The sequence below is a fragment of the Halichoerus grypus genome, chromosome 14 (assembly GCF_964656455.1).
Source record: "Halichoerus grypus chromosome 14, mHalGry1.hap1.1, whole genome shotgun sequence".
Classification (NCBI taxonomy): domain Eukaryota; kingdom Metazoa; phylum Chordata; class Mammalia; order Carnivora; family Phocidae; genus Halichoerus; species Halichoerus grypus.
In genome coordinates this window covers 11,215,979-11,240,888 of record NC_135725.1, presented here as the reverse complement: position 1 = coordinate 11,240,888, position 24,910 = coordinate 11,215,979, and the positions used below count along the sequence as shown (strand labels likewise).

Here is a 24,910-nt window from a genome sequence, read left to right as displayed (position 1 = left end):
TTAGATAACAATGTAGTCTTTCATTATTAAAAGTAACAATGTTCTAACGAGATTTGTTTTTCCTACTTTTTCCCCTGCCAAGAGAAATTACTGAATCAAAGGGTACGTTCGTTATAATGGCTTTTGTTAAATAAAATTGTTGCCCCTTCAGGAAATATGGACCAATTTGAATGCTACCAATCATGTGCAATTATTTCCAATTCTACACAGTCACACCAACATTGTAACTTACCATTTTATTTTATTTTTTTAAGATTTTTTTTTATTTGACAGAGAGAGAGAGACAGCAAGAGAGGGAGCACAAGCAGGGGGAGTGGGAGAGGGAGAAGCAGGCTTCCTGCTGAGCAGAGAGCCCGATGCGGGGCTCGATCCCAGAACCCTGGGATCATGACCTGAGCCGAAGGCAGCCGCTTAACGACTGAGCCACCCAGGCGCCCCGTAACTTACCATTTTAATTATTTTTTTAAACCTCAGTTTACCTTAGGTTGCATTTCTTTCATCATTACCATGTTTGGTTCTTTTTGCACACACTGGTCTTTCTGATGTGTAAAACTGATAATATTTAACCTTTAGCCATTTATCCAAATAAAGACGGGTTGTAACATAATACTATCTGTGCTAAACCTCAGTTTACCTTAGGTTGCATTTCTTTCATCATTACCATGTTTGGTTCTTTTTGCACACACTGGTCTTTCTGATGTGTAAAACTGATAATATTTAACCTTTAGCCATTTATCCAAATAAAGACGGTTGTAACAAAATACTATCTGTGCCTTATATATTATGGATACTAACCTTGTGTGTGTGTAGATATATTTTCCCTATTTCATAGGTGTTTTAAAAAATCTTATTTTATTGGCTCTAATATAATTTCTTAAAACAATTGAATATGTTAAGATTTTACCTTCCTTTTATATTTTGGAAGATAAATTAGACTGGAGATTTTACTATCTCCCAGAAATAAACCAAAATATACTTCATTCTAAATGATCAAAATTAAGGATTCACTCTTGCTCTTCAATAACTATTTAAAAAATCAGAAATGCAAATCATATCATCATCTCAATCAGAAATGAAACAGTATTTCTGTTTCTGATGTTAAGAGAAATACAAGAGATCCTAAGAGACTACAAAAAACAATTTTATGCTAATAAACTGGGAAACCTAAAAAATTAAATAAAATTACAAGCCAGTATTCCTGATGAATGTAGATGCAAAAGTCTTCAAAAAAATTAGCAAACCCATTTCAACAATACAGTAAAAAGATTATATACCATGATCAAGTGGGCTTTATTCCAGGGATGCAAGGATGGTTCAACATCCACAGATCAGTCACCATGATACACCACATTAACAAAATGAAAGATAAAAATCCTATCATCATCTCAATAGATGCAGATATCAGAAAAAGCATTTGACAAAATTGAGCATCCATTTATGATGAAAAACTTTCAAAGTGGGTTTAGAGGAAATAGACCTCCATATAATAAAGGCCATATATGACAAGCCCACAGCTAACATCATATTCAACAATGAAAAGCTGAAAGATTTTACTCTAAGATCAGGAACAAGACAAGGATACAGTGCCACTTTCATTCTACATAGTATTGGAAGCCCTAACCAGAGCAATTTGGCAAGAAAAAGAGACATAAGACATCCAAATCGAAAAGAAAGAAGTAAAGCTGTCAACTTTTTGCAGATGATATAGTATTATGTAAATAAAACTCTGAAGATTCCACCAAAAAACTGTTAGCGCTAACAAATGAATTAAACTGCAAAATGCAAATCAATACACAAAATCAAGATACAATTTCTGTACACTAATAATGAACACTAAGAAAGAGAGCTTAAGAAAACAATCCCATTTGTAACTGTATAAAAAAAACACCTAGGAAAAAATTAAACCAAGGAAATGAAAGACCTCTATACTGAAAACTACAAGACCTTAATGAAAGAAACTGAAGAAGACACAAATAAATGGAAAGATATTCTGCGCTCACTGACTGCAAGAATATTGTTAAAATGTTCACATTACCCAAAGCAATATACAGATTCAATGTAATCCCTATTAAAATTCCAATGGCATTTTTCACAGAACTAGAACAAACAATTCTAAAATTTATATGGAACCATAACAAACTTAAAGTAGCCGAAGCAATTTTGAGAAAGAAGAGCAAAGTTGGAAGCATTGTGCTTCCTGATTTCAAACCGTATTACAAAGCTACTGTAACAAAAAACAGTATCCTATTGGCATAACGGTAGACAGACAGATCAATGGAACAGAACAGAGAGCCCAGAAATAAACCCAGGCATATATGGTCAATTAATTTACAATGAAGGATCCAAGAATATACTATGAAGAAAGGATAGTCTCTTCAATAAATGAGGCTGGGAAAACTGGACAGCTGCATGCAGAAGAATGAAACGGGACCCCTTTCTTACACCATACACAAAAATTAACTCAAAATGGATTAAATACTTGAATGTAAGGCCGAAAAACATAAAACTCCTAAGAAGAAAACGAAGGCAGCGAGCTCCGTGATACAGGTCTGGGCAATGTTTTTTTTTAATGTGACACCAAAAGCAAAAGCAACAGAAGCAAAAACAAACAAGTGGGACCACCTCGAGCTAAAAGCTTCTCCATAGCATTGGAAACTATCAACAAAATAAAAAGGCAGCCTACCAAATGGGAGAAGATATTTGCAAATCGTATATCAAATATGGGGCTAACATTCAAAGTATATGAAGAACTCCTACAACCCAATATAATAATAATAATCCAATTAAAAATGGGCGGAAGATCTGACCATTTTTCCAAAGACAGCCAATAGGTCCATGGAAAGATGCTCAACATCACTCATCATCAGGGAAATGCAAATCATGAGATATCCCCTCATTCCTGTCAGAATGGCCAGGATCAGAAGGCAAGAAAACAGGGGTTGGTGAGGATGTGGAGAAAAAGGGAACCCTTGTGCACTGGCGGTAGGAATGTAAATTGGCCTAATTACTACTGAAAACAGTACGAAGTTTCTTCAAAAACTTAAAAATAGAACTACTATATGATCCAGCAATTCCACTTCTGGGTATTTATCTGAAGAAAACAAAAACATGAATTCAAACAGGTGTATGCACCTTCATGTTCACTGCAGCATTATTTACAATACCCAAGATACACAAACAACCTAAGCATCTATCAGTGAATGAATCGATAAAGAAACTGTGATACACACATACCCTGGAATATTCTTCAGCTGTAGAAAAGACTGAAATCTTGTCGTGTGTGACAACGTGGGTGTACAAGGGTACTGTGCTAAGTGAAATAACTCAGAGAAAGACATGGTATGATCTCATTTATACATGAACCTACGAAACAAAACAGAAATAGACTCACAAATACAGAGAACTGATGGCTGTCAGAGAGGAAGGAGGTAGGGATGGGCAAAATAAGTCAAGGGGATCAAGAAGTATAAACTTCCAGTTAGAAAACAAATACGTCAGGGGGATATAAAGTAGAGCCTAAGGAATGTAGTCAATAATACTGTCACAACTCTGTATGGTATCGGACGGTAACTAGACTTATTGCGGCGACCATTTTGTAACGTACACAAATGTTGAATCACTACGTTATACACCTAAAACTAATATAATATTGCATGTCAACTATACTTCAATAAAAATGAAGTAAAAAAAAAAAATACAGCAAAGCAAAAAAGTGATTCAGCACTAATGAGTACTGATTACAGATAGGAAGTATGTTAATTGAGTGAGCTGGTAAATTGGTTGCTAAGGTAACATCTCGATTGGAATAAAATCATCACCACAGAGAGTGCACACTGTATCTGGATAAGGACCAGAGGTGCAGGAGACTCTTTCCTGTTTTGGAGCAAGAATATGAAACATTAAAACACTGGGAAGTACTGGAGAAGGGAAGTTTAAAGTCTTTCCTTCCACCAAGGCTAATTCCTTCCTACCAAGAGGGTATTTGCACTTGAGCTTGGGAACAAAAGCCTCTCTCTTCTTTGGACCTTCCTGTACAGCAAGATGTGGGAGGGAGGCCTGGGACACCTCTCTGTGGTAAGTGGGCACATCACCATCTTCCCACTGGAAATGGTGGATGTGAGAGAAAGGAACTACTTTCCTGAGATTTAAAAGAAAAGCCAAGCTTTATTTGCATTGAAGTTGGTAACAGCTGAACTTAGGAGAAAGTGTATGCCTAAGGGTTATATTTCTTTACATTTTGTTCTATACTAGAGCATATTAAAGGGTGAAAATAAGCCACTGGAAAGTTTGGGGCAAAACTGATTATCCCAATCTAGCAAATATTCATTCAATACCTTGAGGCTTGTGTTTACTTGCTAACCATGCTCTTTTGGTCTTACTTTCCTATCACCAGCTTCCCCTCTCCCTGGCTTGCTCCGTTGTTCTGACCGTATTATATTCATACACCATTTGGTCAGCCACCTCAAATTCTTTCTGAAATGAGAGGAGTATAAATAAATAAAATCTGTAATTTCTGGAAGGTGTTGTAATGATAACAGGTCAAAAATTTTTTTAAAGGAAATTAAATTCGAGTGAAATGAGTGGAAAGGCATTCTCTATTCATGGGTTAGAATACTTAATATTGTGAATATGGCGATGCTTCCCCAAATTGATCTTCAAATTCAGTGCAGTCCCCATCAAAACTGCTGGTGGCTTCTTTGCAGAAACTGACAACAGGCTTTTAAAATTCATATGGAAATTCAAGGGACTCAGAAGAACCAAAATAATCTTGGAAAAGAACAAAGTTGGGAGACTCACATTTTCCAATATAAAATTTATGACAAAGTTACAGTAAGCAATACAGTTGGTGCTGGCATTAAGAAGTGACGTACAGATCAATGGAACAGAAAGGAGAGTCCAGAAATAAACCCTTGTATTTATGGTACATCGATTTTGGACTAGGGCGCCAAGATGACTAAATGGGGAAAGAATGGTCTTTTCAACAAACATTAATGGGACAAATGGATATCTACATGCAAAAGAACAAAGCTGGACCCCCTACTCTATACCACGTACAAAAATTAATTTGAAATGGACCAAAGAGCACAATCTAAGAGCTAAAACCATAAAACAATTAGAAGAAAATACAGACATAAATCTTTGTGACCTTGTAGTTGACAAAGATTTCTCAGGTAGGACACCAAAAGCACAAGCAACCAAAGAAAAAATGAGACTTCACTGCAATTAAAAACGTGTATGCTTCATAGGACATCATGAAAAAGCAAAAAAGACAACACAAAGACAAAGAATATTTTTGCAAATCATGTATCTGATAAAGGACTTATACCTAGACTATCTAAAGAATGATTAAAACTTAATAAACAGACAACCCAATTAAAAATGGGCAAAGGATCTGAAAAGACATTTCCCTAAAGAAGATACATAAGTGGCTGTTAAGCATATGAAAAGATGTGCAACATCACTAATGATCAGGGAAATGCAAATCAAAACCACAGATCAATGAGATTACCCCTCACACCCACTGGAATGGTTATAATGAGATAATAAGTAATGGTGAGGATGCAAAAGAAAGAATGGTTGCTAAATTCTTTTCTTGTTTCATTGAAAAAAATGAATGTATTTGGATATCTAGTATTTCCATTTATCCAAATATTTTTTAAATTTATTTTTAAAGATTTTGTCAGAGAGAAAGAGAGAAAGAAAGAGAGAGAGCACAAGCAGGGGGAGCAGGCAGAGGGAGGAGGCTCCCTCCTCAATGCGGGATTCAATCCCAGGATCCTGGGATCATGATCTAAGCCGAAGGCAGAAGCTTAACCCACTGAGCCGCCCAGGCATCCCTCCATTTATCCAAATATTTTAAATTCAAGTTAAACCTTTCCTTCAAAATTTCTTACCTCTCCTTATGCATCCCACACAATAGTCCCCGGATATATCCTTGCAATTATTCCTTTATAGCCAAGAAACACAATTTTTTAATGGTTTTTAAACACATGTATTTTATTCAACATAGAAAGCAATCAGTAATGGTACAATGAATTAGCATCTCTATGTAGCCACAGTCTATTTTGTCTCAGCCAATAAATTACTGTTTTTTAAAAAAATACATATTTATTTGAGAGAGAGAAAGAGTGCGCGCGTGCATGTACGCACGAGCCAGGGGAAGGGCAGAGAGAGAATCTCAAGTGGATTCCACGCTGAGCGCAGAGCCCTACACAGGGCTGGATCCCACGACCCTGAGGCCATGACCTGAGCCGGACAAGAGTCGGACGCTTAACCAACTGAGCCACCCAGGTGCCCCCAGTAAATCACCTTTAAGGAAGGCATATGGCAGTATGGTGCAGACAGAAATTTTCCCTTGTCCACAGAGGACCAGACTTCTCCAGCAGTTTCACTCATTCATTCCAACTTTCACTGACCAGTAAAATGCCATCGGTTTGGAAACATACCACCTCTTCATGAGATACAGTGCAGAACGTTCTCATTGATGTCCTTTTCCTTTTCTCAACCCTCTAAGGGCTTCCCATCACACCAAAAATAAAACCCAAAGTCACCACCAGGTTTAGGAGATGCTACCTGCCATGGCCCCAAGTTCTCCCCTCCACTCCCCCAGCTCTGGCCATACTGGTTTGAGGTCCACATAGCACCTCAAACAAGGAGCTCTGCCTCGGGGCTTTGCATTTTCTATTCCTTCTGCCTGGAATGCTTTTCCCCAAATCTGTATAGTGTGCTCGTCCATTTCATGCAGAACTATGCTTGCTCTGGCCTGAGTGTGCGCTTCCCCCCCAATTCCTATGTTGAAATTCTAACCAGTCTGATGGTATTAGGAGGCAGGACCTTTGCAAGGAAATAAGGCCATGAGGATGGAGCCCTGGTGAATGGGATCCCCTGCCCTTCTAAGAAGAGACAGCGGGGGGGGGGGGGGTTGCTTCCCCTCTCTCTGCCACGTGAGGATACGGTAAGAAGATTGCCACCTACGAATTAGAAAGTGGGCTCTCAGCAGACGCTGCACCTGCCGGCACCGCATCTCAGACTTCCAGCTTCCACAACTCTAAGAAAGAAATGTTTGTTGTTAAAGCCACCCAGCCGGTGGTCTCCTTGTTACAGCAGCCCCAGCTAAGACAGTTCTCCTACATATTCTCCGCCCTTGGAGAAGAACCGCCCCCCACCCCCCGACCACTGCTCCCATCACTCCACTCCTTCTCCTGCTTTATTTTTTTTCCCCACAGCATCTTGTATTAAATTACATGTGCAAATATCTCATACCACCTGTATACAAAATACACTCATGTGCATATTAAAGTTATATATTAAATTAGACACCATATGTAAATTATAAATTATACCCAGGCCTCCCTCCCTCAAAAGGAATAATCCTAATACCTAGAACTGTGCTAACAGGCACTGAAATATCTGGTGAATTTCAAATGAACTAGTTAGGGACCACTTTAGAAGACAGCTTCAGAGAACGTCATTTGAGGATCAAGGATCGCACACTAGGTGCACTGTGGGGTGTCACACCCATCGCCCTCTGTGAGACATAACACGGAACGGTGGCCAAGAGAGATGTTTCTGGAGCTGGACCACCTGGCTCTGAAATCCAGCTGTGTGGCTTCGAATACTGTGCTTAAAATCTTCGCTTCATGGTTTCCTCATTTACTTTTTTAATTCTTTTATTTTTAAGATTTTATCTATTTATTTGAGAGAGAGAGAGGAGTCTGTGTGCACACGAGGAGGGGGGAGGGGCAGAGGGAGAGAGAGAAGCAGACTCCCCACTGAGCAGGGAGCCCGACATGGGGCTTGCAGGGCTCGATCCCAGGACCCTGAGATCATGACCTGGGCTGAAGGCAAAGGCTTAACTGACTGAGCCACCCTGGCGCCCCAGTTTCCTCATTTGTAAAATGATGATAACTGTACCTACCTCATGGGTTGCTATGAATATTAAACCAGTTAACACAGTTTTATTGGTTAGAAAGTACCTGGAATGTAGGAAGCACCCAAGCAAATGCTAGGTATTCATCAGCTTTGTCATTTGAGGGCACTTCTTCTAACTTCCTTCTCTTCTACGACTTTCTAATCAATGACTATTCCCCTAGCATTTCTTATTTTATGATATTCAGTTCTTACACTCTACCCATTTTAGTTGCTTCATGTTGCTTTATATCTCTATGTTCTAATTCCCAATATACCAGTGATTTATCAAAGGCATGCATGTGCAAGGTAACGTATCAAATGACAGAGAAAACTTCATGAGAATGAACCCTTCTTGATTTTTCCTGTTCCTGCTGTTATTCTTCCAAGACGACCGTTCTCAAAATTCTCTGTTTTGGTTTCTTAGTGGTCATCTCCGTAACTTGGTAACATGCTTAAATTTCTTATTCTTGGCTCACTGCAAGGATTTTCCTCATAATATTTTATTTCTTCTGTTCATTACCTTCCTAATTTTTTTTTTTTAGATTTTATTTATTTATTTGAGAAAGAGAGAAGGAGACACAGTGAGAGAGTACAAGCGGGGAGGAGAGGGAGAAGTGGGCTCCCTGCAGAGCAAGGAGTCCGATGTGGGGCTTGATCCCAGGACCCTGGGATCATGACCCGAGCCGAAGGCAGATGCTTAACCAACTGAGCCACCCAGGCGCCCCCATTACCTTCCTAATTCTAAGTACTCAAGTCCTCATTTGTGTTTCCACCAATTTTTTCTTGATTGAAGCAAAACTGCCTTTATTCACAGACATGATTGTCTAACTGAAAAAAATCTAGGCATGTCGCAAAAAAGTTACTAAAATTAATACGTGAGTTCAGCACCTTCCCAAAGAACGTATAAGGATGGCAAATAAACACACAAGTAGGTGCTCGACATCATTAGCCATTAGGGAAATACGATTCAAAAGCACAATGAGCGCCCACTATACACCAATTAGAATATCAAAAATGCTAAAGACGGAGCATACCAAGCGTTGATGAAGATATGAAGCAACTGGAACTCTCACACACCACTGGTGGGAAAGCAAGATGGCACAACTCTCGAATTCCACAACTTTTAACAATCTTATCTTACTCCACCATTTTAGGAGATGAGGACATTAGCACATTTATTCTCTCCTCTCCCTGCTTTGACGTCATCCTAGCTTCTGTCAATTATGCTCTTACTCTGTGGAGGTTGTTACTATTTGCCATCTAGCCTGCATGCATAACCAAGTCCACCATGCTTAGGCCACAGTCTGACTCTAAGCACCGAAAACCAAGAAAGTGCACCTGTATGATTATGATTATGCCACTATGCCAACTGCCAGGCGAAGCAAGGAAATACATTTTTGGTCTCTGACCCGAAGTCATGACTATAGACCCACTGTCATAAACCCTATTCCAACAATGTTCAACTTCATGAGCTCCCTTCATTTTGGATCTGGTATCACTCACATCAGGAACTCCAGCCAAACCCCTCTGCCATTTCATACAGGTCATCAGACTCTACATTTTGCTATCATTCGGTTTTCATTTAGTTTCTCATCTAAGGAATGTCCCATTAGCCTCAAACAACCTTAAAGATTCCGTAGATCTTAAAAGTACTTCTCGATGACTTCTAGGATCTTCTCCTATTCCACCTAAATAGACACTAACTGAAACACTGACCATTTTTGTACGTGAGGCATGGCGTTAGGTGCTCTGTAAGGTAGGATAATGATGGCCATACACCATACAATCTAAACCGAGTAAGCAATGAACTCGCTTCATACCCTGAGCATCTATCCTAGTTTGGAATCTGTCATATGAATTATCTGTTGCCTATCAGCCTTCCATTTTTTTTTTAACAGATCAACATGAGTTTTGCTTTCTTCAACAAGCCTCCATATCCAAGACTCATCTCTTTTTAAAAATAAAGCTATGTTGCTCTCCTCACCCACATTGAGGATGTGTTTACATTCTGGAATTCTGATCAGACTTTGGCCAAGCATCCCACTTTTCACCCTTGGCCCCTGGGAATAAGGAAGGAGAATTCTTCTTTTATGGGAAGCCGGGCACACCAGATGCTGCACCCTTTGCTTCAGATCTACTTACCCACAGGCTATAAATGTGGCTGTCTGGAGCGTGACCTGTTAACTCTTACGAAATAATGTGCATGAGGCTTTTGTTCTAAGAACCTTAAAGGCCTTCATTTCATTTGGCCTCACAACATGCCTTTGAATTAGCCAGGAGCCAGTGTATCGATTCTCATTCAACAGATGGGGGGGTGGGGGGAAGAATGCCACAAAAGAGGTCAAGCCACTTGACCAGAGGTCATCAAAATGTCAGGAGAAGGGCAAGATGAGCCAGAATCCCTGCTTCTCAGACCAGAGCTCTTGCTGCATCCAGATTCAACCTGTGCAAATGTATGCAAAATGTTATCTAAAAACACAGGAAGAATGACCCAAGGAAACCAGGAGATAAACTCTGCTTGCCCTAAGTAATACTAGGTGCAGGGGAGAGGCCAAAAGATAGCTTCCCTTCCGCTCATAGTTCCAAATAGTGAGAATAACAAATTACAAGAATTCTGCACTGGTTTTGTGGACCTTTTTATAAATTAAAGCTTTTTTTTTCCCCCAGGGAGAAATAGAACATTCCAGCTACAAATGCACTGTAAGCAAGCACCTTCAGGTTAGCTCAGGGTGCATGAATTGATACAAATCTTTAGAGAACTTTGAGTTATTCGCCTTTCTACTTCATTCTTCTGAAGGAGAATCAAGGCCAATAACATGTAGAAGACCCTGGAGCCGTCAGGCTGGGTGGGAAACACGAAGCGAGAGAAGATGTGGTCCCTGTTGTCAGGACTCCAAGTCTGCTTGGAAAGATAAGCTGAGAACAAATGAAAAGTCAGCCTGTAGGGAAAGCTCCAGAAGAGTCAGAAGAGCAAGAAAGCCAAAGGGAATGTCATTCCAGGGCGAAAGAGGGTGGGAATCGGGGGGGGTCAGAGCAGCTTTCCCAAACACTGGGACGTAGGTGGCGTCATGAAAATCTGAGGCCATTTCCTTAAACGGAGAAGAAAACATAAGATTCAGTAAGAACAAATGTGGTAAGCCAAGGTATGGAGAAAAAAAACTGCAAACGAAGATCAGGGAATCATGCTGGTTCTCAGACATTTTCTCTTCTTTGTCTATAATCCCTTCCAGCAAAGTCTCATTTCATCCCATGGCTTTAGACACTGGGGAGACATCTGAACGCTCTCTCCATCCTGGGGCTCTCTCATTACAGCCACACTCGTATAGCTGCCTTCTAGCCCTGGGTGTTCTACTCAATCTCATCCACTCCCCTGACCTGAATCGCTGCTCACAGCCTAGGCCCATCATGGCCAGTGTTTCCATCATAGACCTCTCCCCTTACAGCCACCCTCCACCTCGACATGCCACAGGTATCTCCAACGCATGTTCAATATTGGGCTCATGATCACAGCCTTCCCGCCACCGCCACCACGTACATGCGGCCTCTTCTCAGTACTCTGTTGACCATCACGCCCCCATCTCTGCAGCCACTCAAGCCAAAAGCCGGAGAACTATCTTGCACTACTCCTGTTCCCTCAAAATTCACACACAAGTGGTGCTCCAGTCCTATAAATTCTCCTTTCTAAATTTCCAATCTGCTTCCTCTTCCCCATCCCCATACCTTAATCAGGTCCTCATCTCTCCTGTAACTAACCCCCTTCTCCCTGCCCCTGTCTCCAGTCCCTTTGCCTCACTCATCTCCCAAACTATAGCCCAAGTTGCTGATGTAACATAAAACATGAGCTCAATACTTGTCCATGAAAATTGTCTAGCTGTTGCCTCACTGCTTATAGAAGAAAAGTTAACGCTGCTTAGCACTTCGAACAAGATGTCCCCGGTCTGGCCCCAAAAGCCCCCTGCAGCCCTATCTCCTTCCACCCACACCCACCCTACCCATCATGTGATTACATGGTTCCAAAAAGCACTGAAAACCTTCATGACTTCATGTCTTCTTCTGTACTGTGCCTGGTACACAGTAAGCATTTAAGAAACGGCATGTGTGGTCACATCATACTCTTAGAAGGACAACAGTGACAACAATGACAATGAATGGTCCATGAGGGCCAGACTAGGGATGGTTTTGTGGACCAAACCAAAGCACTGAGATTTCACGCACAGTAGAGCATCTAAGCATCTGGGGGTCTGATGGTGCCAAAATTACAACCTCTGATAGCAGGTATTACAAATAATTAAAGGAAGGGGGGGTATAGAAGCCATTTGGGAAGCTGTTACAATAGTCCAGGTAAGAGGTGTTCATAGAGGAAATGTAAGTGAGAATAGAGAGGAACATGTTTTCTCTAAGTCCTCAGGACTTGGAAGCAGCAGAGAAACGGGGATGAGCAAAATAAAGTCTGCTAAAATTTTGAAAGTCAGCAGAAAGAATGAGGGTAACTTTGATGCAAATTTAGAATGTGGGAAGGGACATATTTTCCGTTTTTTTAAAAGGTGCCAGCTACAAGGATAGCTAATATAATCTGCAATGCCAACCTATAATATAATCTACCATATAATCTATAAAAATGTCAGAATCCTAGCGGTACTATTCACAGAGGTAAGAGTTGGGATCACAAGAGCGGATGAGTGGCCGAGACTGAGTGAGGCATGAGTTCCTCAACTGTTCTGAAAGCTACCGGCCAAGAAGTGAGGGAAGCAAAAAAAAAAAAAAAAAGAGAGAGAGAGAGAGGAAAATCTGGCCTTGAACAAGGCTGCTGGCTGGAAAAAGAACACGGAGCAATGGTAAGGCTAGGGGCTAGACTGCTGGCATTATAAAAAGGAAGGTTAGCTGGGAAGTTGAAAAAAGACTGTTCTGGCTTAAGGAAATCATTTACTCGTCCATCCAACCAATGTTAATGGAGAAGACACTTTGCACTGGCCACCTTCGTAGGCCCGGGGACTACATCAGTGGCCAGAACCCTGTCCCTCCCCTTGGGGAAACCACTTTCCAGTGAAGGAGGCAGACAAAGAAGAAACCAGTAAAAATGTAACCACAGGGACTGTTAATCATCGTCTCAGAAGCTGTGAGGTGCACATGGTGGACACTTACCACTCAGCTCTAAAATGCTTCCAGAAGTCTTCTCATTTACACGGAAAGTGACTCTTTCTTATATAAAGGTTGCACCAAATGAAATGATGCATCATGTTTTTGTTTATAAACTGCCACTTTGGAGAGGGAGTTTCTGAGAAACTGCAAAACTAAATAATGGAGCCCAACTGTACACAAACCTTAAAAGCTGAATTCCCATTGTTTTCTACAAACCTAAACAAAAGTCATGTTTCTCTCTTAACCCATAGCATGAGAGACTTCCCACTTACTCCATTCCCACAAATCTTTACTCTGTCTGAACTGTGTGTCCTGGGGGAAAAAACAATCAAAGGGCATCATTTAAAAACAGCCTGCTAAAGCAACAACGTTTGGTTTTTTGTTTCGGTGTAATGCATCACAAGCCTAAGAACAGTGTGGTTCACATCACTCCTTAAAGAAGTTACATTTTCAAAAAAAAAAAAAAAAGTTAAATTTCTCATATTCACCTTACTTGTTTTATTGCAAGAACTAAAGTTCATTTTCCAGTGGAAGATGGACATCAGGAAATTTGGGGGAATTTTCTATGCCATTTCTCCCATGGGAAGAGAATTACCTTTGGTAATCTACCACCTCTAAAGGCACCAAACTTTAAAAGTGAAATGGTCATCAACACACCCATAAATTACAACTCTGTTTAAGTTAAATGAAAAAGTCTATGAAAGTGTGCTTTATGCCGTAATGCAGCAAACACAGACTTTATAAAGAGAAAAAAGAAACCATGAATATCTCAGCCGAAAGGTAGCAATTTATTTATCTGAACAGCCCTGAAACACGACATAAGAAAAACATGTTCTTTATTGGCCAATAAACTGAGTGAATGAGAAACGACTAAAGCCAGTTTGCTGTACAAATAGAACTCTTGAGGCCCTCCCTCAAAAACTTTTTCTTTAAAAAATATATCAATTTCAATGAATATGAATTTATTCGGGAAACACAATTCAGACAATATGGGTGTTATCTGGTTCCTAAGATCACAACAGCTTCTCAGTAGCAAACAATAAATGAAGGGGCTATCACTGCTGAAAGTCACAGAAATCTGGCCAAAAGAAAAAAAAAAATCAAAAAAAGGCAGATTTGATTTTCAAAGACAGTAAAGTGGGGCCAGTTGGTACGGAGGCAAAGAGCTTTGCATCCCTGACTAGATCCAAAAGCCATCACTTTATGAAAGCATAAAAGACATACTCTGTTCTATGTAATCTTTCCAAGAATTGGGGAAGGTTGTGACAACTCTGGGGAAATTTTCTGTGCAAATATCAGCTTTAATAAACTATGACGCTTAAAGGAGCAAGCAAACCCTTAGCAATCAGGAAACTTACTCCAGCAGTTCAACAGCCTGCCCAAAAGTCCGAGTAGCCAAGAGGCCCCTAGTTTAAGGCTCCTTACATTTTATACCTGAACAGCCGATTCAAATGGGCAGTCTCCATGTCTCAGGGAATTTCAGGCAGAAAAAAAAAAGTTAAATTGTTCTTAACATATATTTTTTTAAGATTTTATTTATTTATTTGAGAGAGAGAGAGAGAACATGAGCAGTGGGGGACGGGCAGAGGCAGAGGGAGAAGCAGGCTCCCCGCTGAGCAGGGAGCCCGACGCGGGGCTCGATCCCAGGACCTCGGGATCACGACCTGAGCCGAAGGCAGAGACCTAACCACCTGAGCCACCCAGGTGTCCCTTAACATATTTTTCAATAGAGTTTTTTCTTTTTTTTTTTTTTTTTAAAGATTTTTTTTATTTATTTGACAGAGCGAGATACATAGCGAGAGAGGGAACACAAGCAGGGGGAGTGGGAAAGGGAGAAGCAGGCTTCCCGCCGAGCAGGGAGCCCGACGCGGGGCTCGATCCCAGGACTCTGGGATCATGACCTGAGCCGAAGGCAGACGCTTAACGACTGAGCCACCCAGGTGCCGCCGAGTTTGTTTTTTCTTATAGTATTTAGGTTCTTGCTAAAATAAATGCGTATGAACTTTAGGATGAGCATTATATGAAAAAATACAGACATACCCCAGTTTAAAGGCTGTGTTTCACCACTGTAGTTTGTCCTGTGGAACAGACAGGGCAGCCTCCTAAGTCAGTCTTCCCCCACCTCCCAGTTGGATCAGACGCCTACCCTGCAAGTTTTACCATGATTACTTGACAGAAATGAAAACGCTGCAGAGGGCCCTCCATTCGCCCAGACGAGAGGAAAGAGCACTGGCCGTGGAGGCAGGGTCAGCTCCTCAATCAATGCAGGCCTCTGGTCTGAGCCCCTGCACAGACAGCATGGGAGGGGAGGATGGAGAAGATCTGTGCTTTCCAAATCCCAGGTCTCGGCCCACCATCGGGGAGTAAAATCAATTTGGTGGATCATGACCCGGGTTTGCTAGAGGTTGTAAGCGGGAAGGAACATATCTGAAAATACCAAAATGCATCTCATATAGTACAGTTAAAGTATTCTTTCGTGAAAATTTTTAAAATATATTTATTTACAGGTCTCTGTATATTGGCTTTCAACACAGAATGCATTTCTTTTCTTTCTTCTTTTTTTAAGATTTTATTTATTTTTCAGAGAGAGAGAGAGAGAGAGTGCACAAGGAGGGGGAGCAGAAGGTAGAGGGAGAAGCATGCTCCCCGCTGAGCAGGGAGCCCAACGTGGGGCTCCATCCCAGAAGCCTGGGATCATGACGCTTCACCGACTGAGCCACCCGGGTGTCCCCAGAATGCATTTCTTAAAGGGCAATGACATGGCCATAAAAGGCTCTCAGATGTCTTGAATGGCTGAGTTCCCCAAAATTTGTATGTGGAAATCCTCACCCCCATAAGATTGTATTAAGAGGTGGGGCCTTTGGGAGGGGATTAGGTATTGAGAGCCGGACCCTTAGGAATGGGATTAGTGCCCTTAGGAGACAAGAGACCCCCCCCCCCCGGAGGGCCCCTCATCCTCCTCCCACCATGTGAGGACACAACGAGAAGTCAGCACTGTGCAGCCAGCCAAGGGCGCCCACGAGAACATGACAGTGCTGGCACCCTGGCCTCAGCGTCCTCAGCAGCCTCCACGGCTGTCAGAACTGAACTGCAGCTGCTTACAAACCATCCAGTCTATGGCACTTTGTTCCTGCCGCCTGAACCAAGGCAGACTGATTCTCTTTTACTTCCAGCTCAAATGTGACTGAGCGACAGAAAAGCCATGTGCAAAGACTGGTTTGCAGGAGCAAGTCCTCGGAGACCATGCAGGAGTTTGCAAGGCCACCAGCCTGGAGAAGCCACAGAGGCCGGGGCATGTCTGCTTCCAAGAGGGCTCAGAAGCATACGGTCAGGAAGGATCCAGCCAGCAGAGTCTAGGGTCCTCTGCGGCCACCTCAACTGCGCCTGGCTGCGCTCCAGGTCATGGATGAGGGGAGGGCCAGACAGGACTCAGGAGCCCAGGCAGGCTGTGGCTAGGATCCAGCAGAGGGCTGAGAAGCTGGATTAGGATGCAATCAGCAGGAACAATGACAAGTGGATGGATTTGGGGGGGGGGGCGAGGGGGAGACGTTCAGGAAGCAAAAGCAACAGAAACACGGGATGGCTGAGATGCCACGGGGTCAAGCATGGCTCCCGAGTTTCTGTCTCGTGTGGCTTGGTGCCCACCGCAGAGCTAGGGAACCCTGCAAGAGGACCAGGTATGGAGAGAAAAAAAACCAGTCTTCTGGTCTTAGCCATGTAAAATCTGAGATGCCTTTGAGACACCCAAGTACATAAGTACAATTTCAGTGATGTAATCTAGAGCTCATAGAGAGGCCCAGGCTGGAGAACCAAATTTTAGACGGACTTAAGGTCTTCCTTTTTAAATCTCTTCTTCCAAAACTACATTTTTGGAAGACGTGCAACAGCATGAAGCAGAGAAAAGAATGTGGCTTTAAAATCGGAAAAACCATGACTAGAACCTCAGCACCGCCCCTTACAGGCCCTGTGCTCATAAGCATATTATAATCTGAATAGGTTTCCATTTCCTCCAGCGTCACCTTCAGGAGCATGGTGAAGATTAAAGAAACAACACTTCAGAAGTGCCTGGAATACAGTAAGTTCTCGGCCAAGTTGAGCCAGACTATGTTGGGACCTCTTTGCATACCCCATAGCACCTGGTACCGTCCTGGCCAAGCACTCCATCAGTATCCAGCATGTTGAACTGACTTGAAATATTCTGAAAACTGTCAGAACACCACTGTCTCCTCTTCCTAGACAACCATCAGCTCATAAAATCATTCCCTTACCTGGTGTCCTGTTGGAGCAACACCCAAACATAAATGATGCATAGAGCATGTCTTACCCCTCATCACCCACATACCCTGGTGTATCTCTCAGTCCTGGGAGGACCCATCGCTTAGCAGGACCACAACTATCAAGAGCTTTTGCGGACCATCTAAAGTCCTAGATACCCAATCCAGTCATACAAGTTTGTTCTCTTGTGATCCATACGGCTCTGAGAAAAGCCAGGCCTGGTTTTATTTCTTCCCTAGAATTTCTGTAGAAGCAGGCAGATGGCCCCCTCTCCACACACCCTGGGATTCACCTGGAAACACCGAGTGCTTCCGGAGGCTTATACCTTGAGCAACAGATTCAATACTTCCTGCTAATACTGGGGAGACATCAGCATCATCCAGAGACCAACTCACACTCAGATTACTGTACCCCCCTTCCCCAAAGTCTCTGATTCAGCGGGCCTGGGGTACACTATGAGAATTTTAACAAGTTCTCAGGTGATGCTGCTGATGTTCAGGGGCCACACCTGAGAACCACTGCCCTGGCTTCCTCCCTGGGGTCGGGCTACTGATGGGTCCTACATTTGAAGAAAAATCAGCTGAAATGGAGAAGTTTTTACCTGAAGCGTCCTACCTGAAAAATCAGCTGAAATGGAGAAGTTTTTGCCTTGTAGATTATCACAAGCTGTCTTAATTATGAACGACAAATGTTTATGCCTTAGGAACTTACAGGCCCTGTTTTAACAGTTCGGGAATGTTCTGTTTCATGCTTGATAAGTTCTACTTATCAGCTCGCTACCATTCACTTCTGAGTAAACGAAAAGAAATAGCTCTTTATATAGAGACCCTGCCCCATCCTCATGCCAGAATCTCTCCACCTAAGCAAGCACTGTTTCCTCCTCCTGCAGGACTCGGGTGGCATTCTCACAGAGCTACCACAGCTAACCTTGAAGAACTTTCTCCACAGCTGAACCTTTCAGCTTGAGTGACCTCAGTGGTGGCCCAGTTCATCTCGACAGGATGGAGGGGACTCATTCATTCATTCAGATATTTACTGGGCGCCTACTCTGTACTAAACACTTGAACAACAGTGTGAAAGAACCATGGCTTCTGCCCTCAAGGAGTTTCTAGAGTTACATGTGAGTTGGGGCAGAGGTGAAAGGAAAACAAGGTCCTGGGAGGACCCATAAGTATAAGCATCCAGTGTGTATAGTAAAGAAACATGTGTAAGTATCCACTGTGGTTAAGTAAAGAAAACATACGAAGAAGATTCCCTTTAGGTTAGATGATCAGAGAAGGCCACGGTCCCCAGAGGAGGTGACACTCAAACTGATTAACTTAGAGAAGCTTAAAGTCCATTCCTGTCTGTGTTCCTGAGCCAAACTCACAACACTAAGCCACTCTGGGTGCTTTAAAAATATGTTTATCTGATGCCTATAAATAATAAAAGGAATAACACATTTTATATTCAGATTATTATTTCTGTAAAAGAAGAGGTAAAAAAAAAAAAAAAGATCATTCGTAGGCATGCTGGTTAAAAAAAGGCTGGAGGTCTGGTGAATGAACCCTATTTATGATGAAAGATGAAGGACCACAAGCCAAGGATTGAAACTACTGGCATTTCTAAAATGGTCCGAAAAATAATAAAATCATTAGCATAATTATGAAACGTCCCTGAGTTTTGAAGAGTGGTATTTGTTTGAATGCATAAATTGTTCAGTACACATTTATTAAATCCCTACCATTTGCCAGGCATAGTGCTAAGTTCCAAGAATACAAAGATAAACAAAACACGATGCTTAACCTTTCCCACTGACAACTGTTAGCGAAACACCTAGGATACGCTTACTACTACATTGCTGCTGTTTTGTTTCCTTTCTTAATCAAAAATTGTTATGCCCGAAGATCCAGAGATAATGATGGTGGGCATGGTTGAAAAAGGAAAGAAAGAAGAAAGTATGTATTAAATGTTGAAAACCGGGGCGCCTGGGTGGCTCAGTTGTTAAGCGTCTGCCTTTGGCTCAGGTCATGGTCCCAGGGTCCTGGGATCGAGCCCCGCATCGGGCTCCCTGATCAGCGGGGAGTCTGCTTCTCCCTCTCCCACTCCCCCTGCTTGTGCTCCCTCTCTCACTGTGTCTCTCTCCGTCAAATAAATGAAAAAAATCTTTAAAAAATACTAAATAAAGGTTGAAAAGCCACTACCCAACATGGTGAATCTACTGGATTCCTTGTGCCAGTCTATCAAGCAAAGAAATAGATTTTTATGGCTAGCTAGAACGATATCTGCCTCCCAAACCCCTTGCTCGGCATTCCTGGATGCAGAGGCTTCAGTATCCCCTTTTTCTTACAAAATAAATTCTTTATCATCCTGTCTTTCGTCCCATAACTTTAGTTCCAATTCAAGGTAATCATACTCTCTAGGCCCCCCGGTGCTTGTAAGTCCAACCCTTGCCCGAAGAACCTCCACTTGAAAAACACACAGGCCCAGTTTTAGTGGGAGCAATATTGTCCACTCAATGCCTTACAGTTCATCACCACATTACAAGTGACTTTCTAAAACCCTGAGAGAAAACAAGTGTCAAGAACTCACTCACCCACCATGTAAACTCCCCAAAACCTGCTGCACTCCTGTTGTTTATTCAGTCCCATTAACAACACAGAAGACTTTCTACAAGAGGAACACATCCTTCAGGGAGCTGCCCATTCAAGTACAGGTTTTGACTTAAAAATAATGCCCAGGAGCTGCCTGCTGAGCAAACATGGAACCATGTTCCAATTATTATCCGTATTTGAAATCCACATTCCCTAGGAGTAACCCCATTGGAGTAGGGTTCCTGAATTTTCCTCTATCACCACCTCCTCTATCCATCTCTGGTACAACTAGACAGAAGTAGATACAACTAAGAAGGCAATACACAAAATCCAGCCTGTTTTCTCCGGCCTCATCTTTTACACCGAAAGGAACCTGGCTGAATTAAAGACTTCATCAATGGCAGTCAACTGTTTGCTACCTAGTATTTCAAAAATTTCATCAGATTAAGTTTAGAGGTTGTTTTATTTTTAAAGAAAAAATATATTTTTCAAAGATCTTATTTATTTATTTGAGAGAGAGCATGCAAGAGAGCACGAGTGGGGGGGGGAGGCTCAGAGGGAGAGGGAGAAGCAGGCTCCCCGCTGAGCAGGGAACCCCATGTGGGGCTCCATCCCAGCACCCTGTGATCATGACCTGAGCCTGACCTGAGCAGAATGCAGATGCTTAACCGACTGAGCCACCCAGGCGCCCCTTAAAAAAAAATATTAAAACAGAAGGCTAGGTTTCCTCCCTCTCTGACTCGCCTGGCATTTAGCATGGCCATATAAGAGTCCACAAATGAACAGGTGAGCTACATAATGTAGTGTTCTAATTGGGCAGCTTCTTAAAGAAAAGGACTCTCCAACTCCAGTTAATAGATTTGATACAAAGAACATGTTTCTGCAACAAATACATTCAGGACTTGAATTTTACAGTGTAGCTGATGAAGGTTCTAGCCATAGTAAAAAAAAAAAAAAAAAAAAAAAAAAAGTATTCTTTCCCCCAGGATATCAAATGTTCTGACTCACCATTTAACTGAAGCACAAGCAAAATGAAAATGCAAATGAAATGTATACGTTTTTGACTTTACCAGCTGTATGGCAGTTCCACCTTTGGCTTCCGGCTTTATTTACCAGGAAGAGAAGCTTGGAAAACTACCATACATTTGTATTTCTATTCAAATAGTTCCCTTTCTCCAAGCACTGGTTGGAACAAAGTATTAATTCTAAGTCTGGTGATATAAGTAAGTCAAGAGAATCATAGGGAGTAGATGAAAACAGACAAACATTTTTTCTTTAATGGTATCTGCTTGGATGAGAACATTTAGAAATATAAATACTAAATCATTTAAAAGTATGCCGCTTCACTAATAAGTACTAGTAAGCAGTTTTCTGTTAACCTCTATGATTTCTAAAGCTCAAAATGTACCTTCACCATAGAACTCCCAGCAAAACCTTAAATATAAACCTTCTTAAGAATTCCACATTAGCCCTGCTCCTCCTGCTAAACTTCTGTGTGACCCTGAGCAAGTCAATTCACCTCTCTATGCCTCAGGTGTCTTATCCATAAAGCACGCAAGTCTCTGAACTGTTTAACATATAATTTCTTTATCACAAAGACATACCTCAATCCCAATGGCTGGATCTGTTAATAATATTTAAGAACCATTCTACTTCTTTGTCATCCTTCTTCTGAAAATAAAAACACAACTTTTGTATATATGGGGAGGAGGGACGGAAAGAGGACCCTTCAAGGGGAACAGAAACTAGGTCGGTTTTGTTAATTAGGTTTCCTCTCTGAAACCACCAGCCAGTATTAGCAGCTGCTTGAAATTTACTCAAAGGAAAAAAAAAAGTGGTTGGTTTCTCCACCTCAAGACTAACTCTTTCATAAAAGGGCACAAGTCAATTTCTAGGAATGTGTCTTTCGGCCAGCTACACAATACTAACAACTAAGGGAGGGGAAGGCAAGCAAAGGAGCATGACAGAGATGACACGAGTCTATTGTCTACATGGAGAAAGAAAAGCTCTTCTTTATATGCGGTGTTTGGGAAGGAGACCAATAACAGGCACCAGGACCTGCCATCTTCCAGAGGCACACCTCGTGTAGGTAAATTACCTGACGGGTCAGCAGATGTTGGGAATTTACAGGATGCGATGCTTTGTTTTTTTACAGCATGTGTTTTCCTTATGAGTGATTTCATTCTCCCCCTTCATTCAATGGCAAGTGATTGAGTACTTACTATACACAAACTCCAAGTCTAAAAATAAAGGTATGAGTTGACTGGGATATTCAAGTGAATCTTGACATGCAGCCCATCGGGATATTTCCAAGTCAAATAATAACACTAAACAATACAGATGCTAAGCTAAAGTGCCCTGGAAATGTTTTCCCTTCACTAAATGGGACAGGGTCAAGGGGAAGGGGGAGTAAATGACAGGTGCAATAAATTATTAGCTAAACAGAACGCTGAAACTAGAAAAAGATAATTCTGCGAAGCCATGGACTGGGCATCAAGAGCTCTGAGTTCTAGTCTTGTAACCTTCACTAGCTTAGACAGGATACCACTGAAAACTCCCATCCCTGTCTAAACCTCGGTTTCCTCATTTGTCAAATGTGAACAGTGATTCACAGTGAGACAGCACAGACCACAATAAATGCAGAAGCAGTATGGTCGTTGTGAAACCGTACGCAAGTACAGAACCAGCACTGGGCAGTGATGGGGGGGTCGGGTGGGAGTATATCAGAGAACGGGCCTGTGACTCTAAGTCCAGCCGCTTATTACCTTGGTAAGTCCCTCCATCTGTGAGCCTCACGTTCCTCCTCTGAGTATGTGGTTAATAATCTTTGCCCTGCCTCCCTTGGAAATGGCCAGAACTTACTGAGAGCACTGAAAAGCATTCACAAATAACAAGGCACTGATTCAAGTGCGAAGTATTATTAGGAGATCCCTCTAGTCTCCTTAATTTGGACAGAAATGCAATGTGGTTTGATCATTCAGTTCTGAACAGTTTTCTTTCTCAACTAAGATGTCATTATTCGTGAGTCTCAGATTTCACAGCTTTCTCCTGGGTGCTCCGAGTCTCAGCTCCCATTACTGTACCAGGAATGCACAGAGACCATGCATGATGCTTACTCAACGTGCCACTGGCATGGACTTGGCTGAGAAAGATTTCTTTCCCAGGGCCTCCTCTCAGCTGGAAATGCTCTGACTAAAGCTTCCATGAGCACTATTTTACTTCATCACACATTAGAGGAGTAATGAAACCAACCCTCGGGCTTTTCTCCAACAACTGCAGAACACTACAGCCTTTCCACAGAAGAGAGAAGTCTGAGTGGATGCTTGTCACCAGAGGGGCAAGAGAGGTTCCCGAAATCCATTCTCAGGAGTGCAGATGGGGAGACCGATTTTTTTTTTCTTTGCAGGAGACTAACACACTGTGAGGCCCAACCAGTCTCTCAAGGGTCACTGGCCTTAGAGCGAGGGCCCCTGGGAGGCTGAAAAGGTCCTGCAAAATTGGGGGGTGGCGCTTGGGGTCTGCAACACTCTGCCTTCAAAAAGCATCAGAGTAACTAGCATTTTCTTGTTAAGAGCCCTGATTTCAGTAGATCAGATGAAAGAATTCATCAGCCTATCCAAACAACTTCTCTGGAACAGGTTTCTACCCAACCACGCCGGGCACCAGAGACAAGTGGGGGATAAGAAATACAACAGGCTCATCTGCATAGATGAGAGATAAGCAGACGTTTGTTGTCTTCTGTTTTGGCGACTCTTGGCTCCGGCCTGACGAATCAACCCTGGCATTCTCCCTCTCCTGGCCCCCACACTCCCACCCCCCGCCCCAGCTGTTGGAGCGTCACGTTGACGGGGCTGGGGGAGACAACGGAGGGAAACGCACAAGTCAGCCGCTGCATTTAGGCTGGAACCGTACCGCACCTGTGCAATCCGGCTTCGGCGCCAGAAATGACCAGAACACCGACTCGCAAGCCCCTCTTGAGATCCCAGGGGCGCCTGACAAGTTCGCCTCTGTTTATCGCCCGGGGAGGGTGGTGGGAGAGCTCTCCTGCTGCTGCCAAACTCAGCTGGTTCCCCTGAAAAGGGGAGGGAGCTCCCGCTTCAGCGAACCCAGAGAGGTCCCCGAGGGTCACTGCGGCCAAGGGGGGGCGGATCGGGGTGGTGAGCGAGCGGGTGGGTGCTCGCGGGGAGCGCGCCGCCGTGGCCCCAGCGGAATGAAGATCCCACTTCGGTGGCCACACGCAACCCTCCACCCTACCCCCAGCACAAGGCGGACAAAGTGCGAGCGTAGAGACCTCCAGGGTTCCTCAGGACGCGGAGCCCCCGAACCCCAGCCCTGGAGGAGGGTCTACGGAGGAGGGGCCGGGGACGCGCAGGAAACTTACCTCACCCGGGCAGCATTCGGGCGCCTCTGCTGTCGAGACCAGTTGCGCCACAGTCTGCAAGTTATCTGGATGTAGTTGCTTCCCCCCACCCGGCGCCGGGAGACCTGTGCCGGCGAGGGGCGGGAGGGGCCGGGGGGCCCGAGGGTCGGCGGGGCGGGGGCGGGGCGCGGCGCGCGGAGCCGGCAGGTGCCGGGCCGGAGCCGCGGGGCCAAACTCGCCCGGGACGCGCCTCGGCGGGGGCGCGCGGCTGCGAGTGTGCAGTGCGCGCGCGCCGCGGCGAGGGTGTGTGTCCCCGCTTTCCCCTTCCTTCCCCGCCAGTCCTCCGGCCAGACGGAGCAGCGAGCGGCAGCCGAAAAGCCCCAGCAGCCGGAGCGCTCCGCTGCCCGGCGCGGCCTCCGCGCAGCGCGCTCGGGGGGGAGCGGGGGCCGGGGGCGGAGGAGCAGCGGCGCCCCCGGGCTCGGGCTCGGGCGCGGGTCCCGGGGCCGTGCGCGCCTGAGTCGGAGCGAGGCGCAGAGAGAGCAGTCTGCGCGCCGGCTGCCGCGGCTCGGGGAGGCTGCAGGCCCCGCCCGCCGGCCGCCCAGGCTCTTCCCCTTTTCTCTCCACCCCCTTGCTCCATCCCCGCTCGCCCTGC

The 24,910-nt window shown here is 43.7% G+C and overlaps 1 protein-coding gene across 6 annotated transcripts in view; it reads right to left on the bottom strand.

The window, feature by feature from the left end:
* Positions 1–24,617, bottom strand: part of PIP5K1B (phosphatidylinositol-4-phosphate 5-kinase type 1 beta) — a 295,831-nt gene extending 271,214 nt beyond the window's left edge. For 5 of the 6 annotated variants that reach the window (XM_078061784.1, XM_078061781.1, XM_078061783.1 and 2 more), the window contains exon 1: positions 24,280–24,616. The gene's annotated coding sequence lies outside the window, so the exon portion shown is untranslated. Of the gene's footprint in view, positions 1–24,279 lie in introns of all 6 variants that reach the window. The other variant, XM_078061785.1, reaches the window with a different exon arrangement.
* Positions 24,618–24,910: the final 293 nt, after the last annotated feature.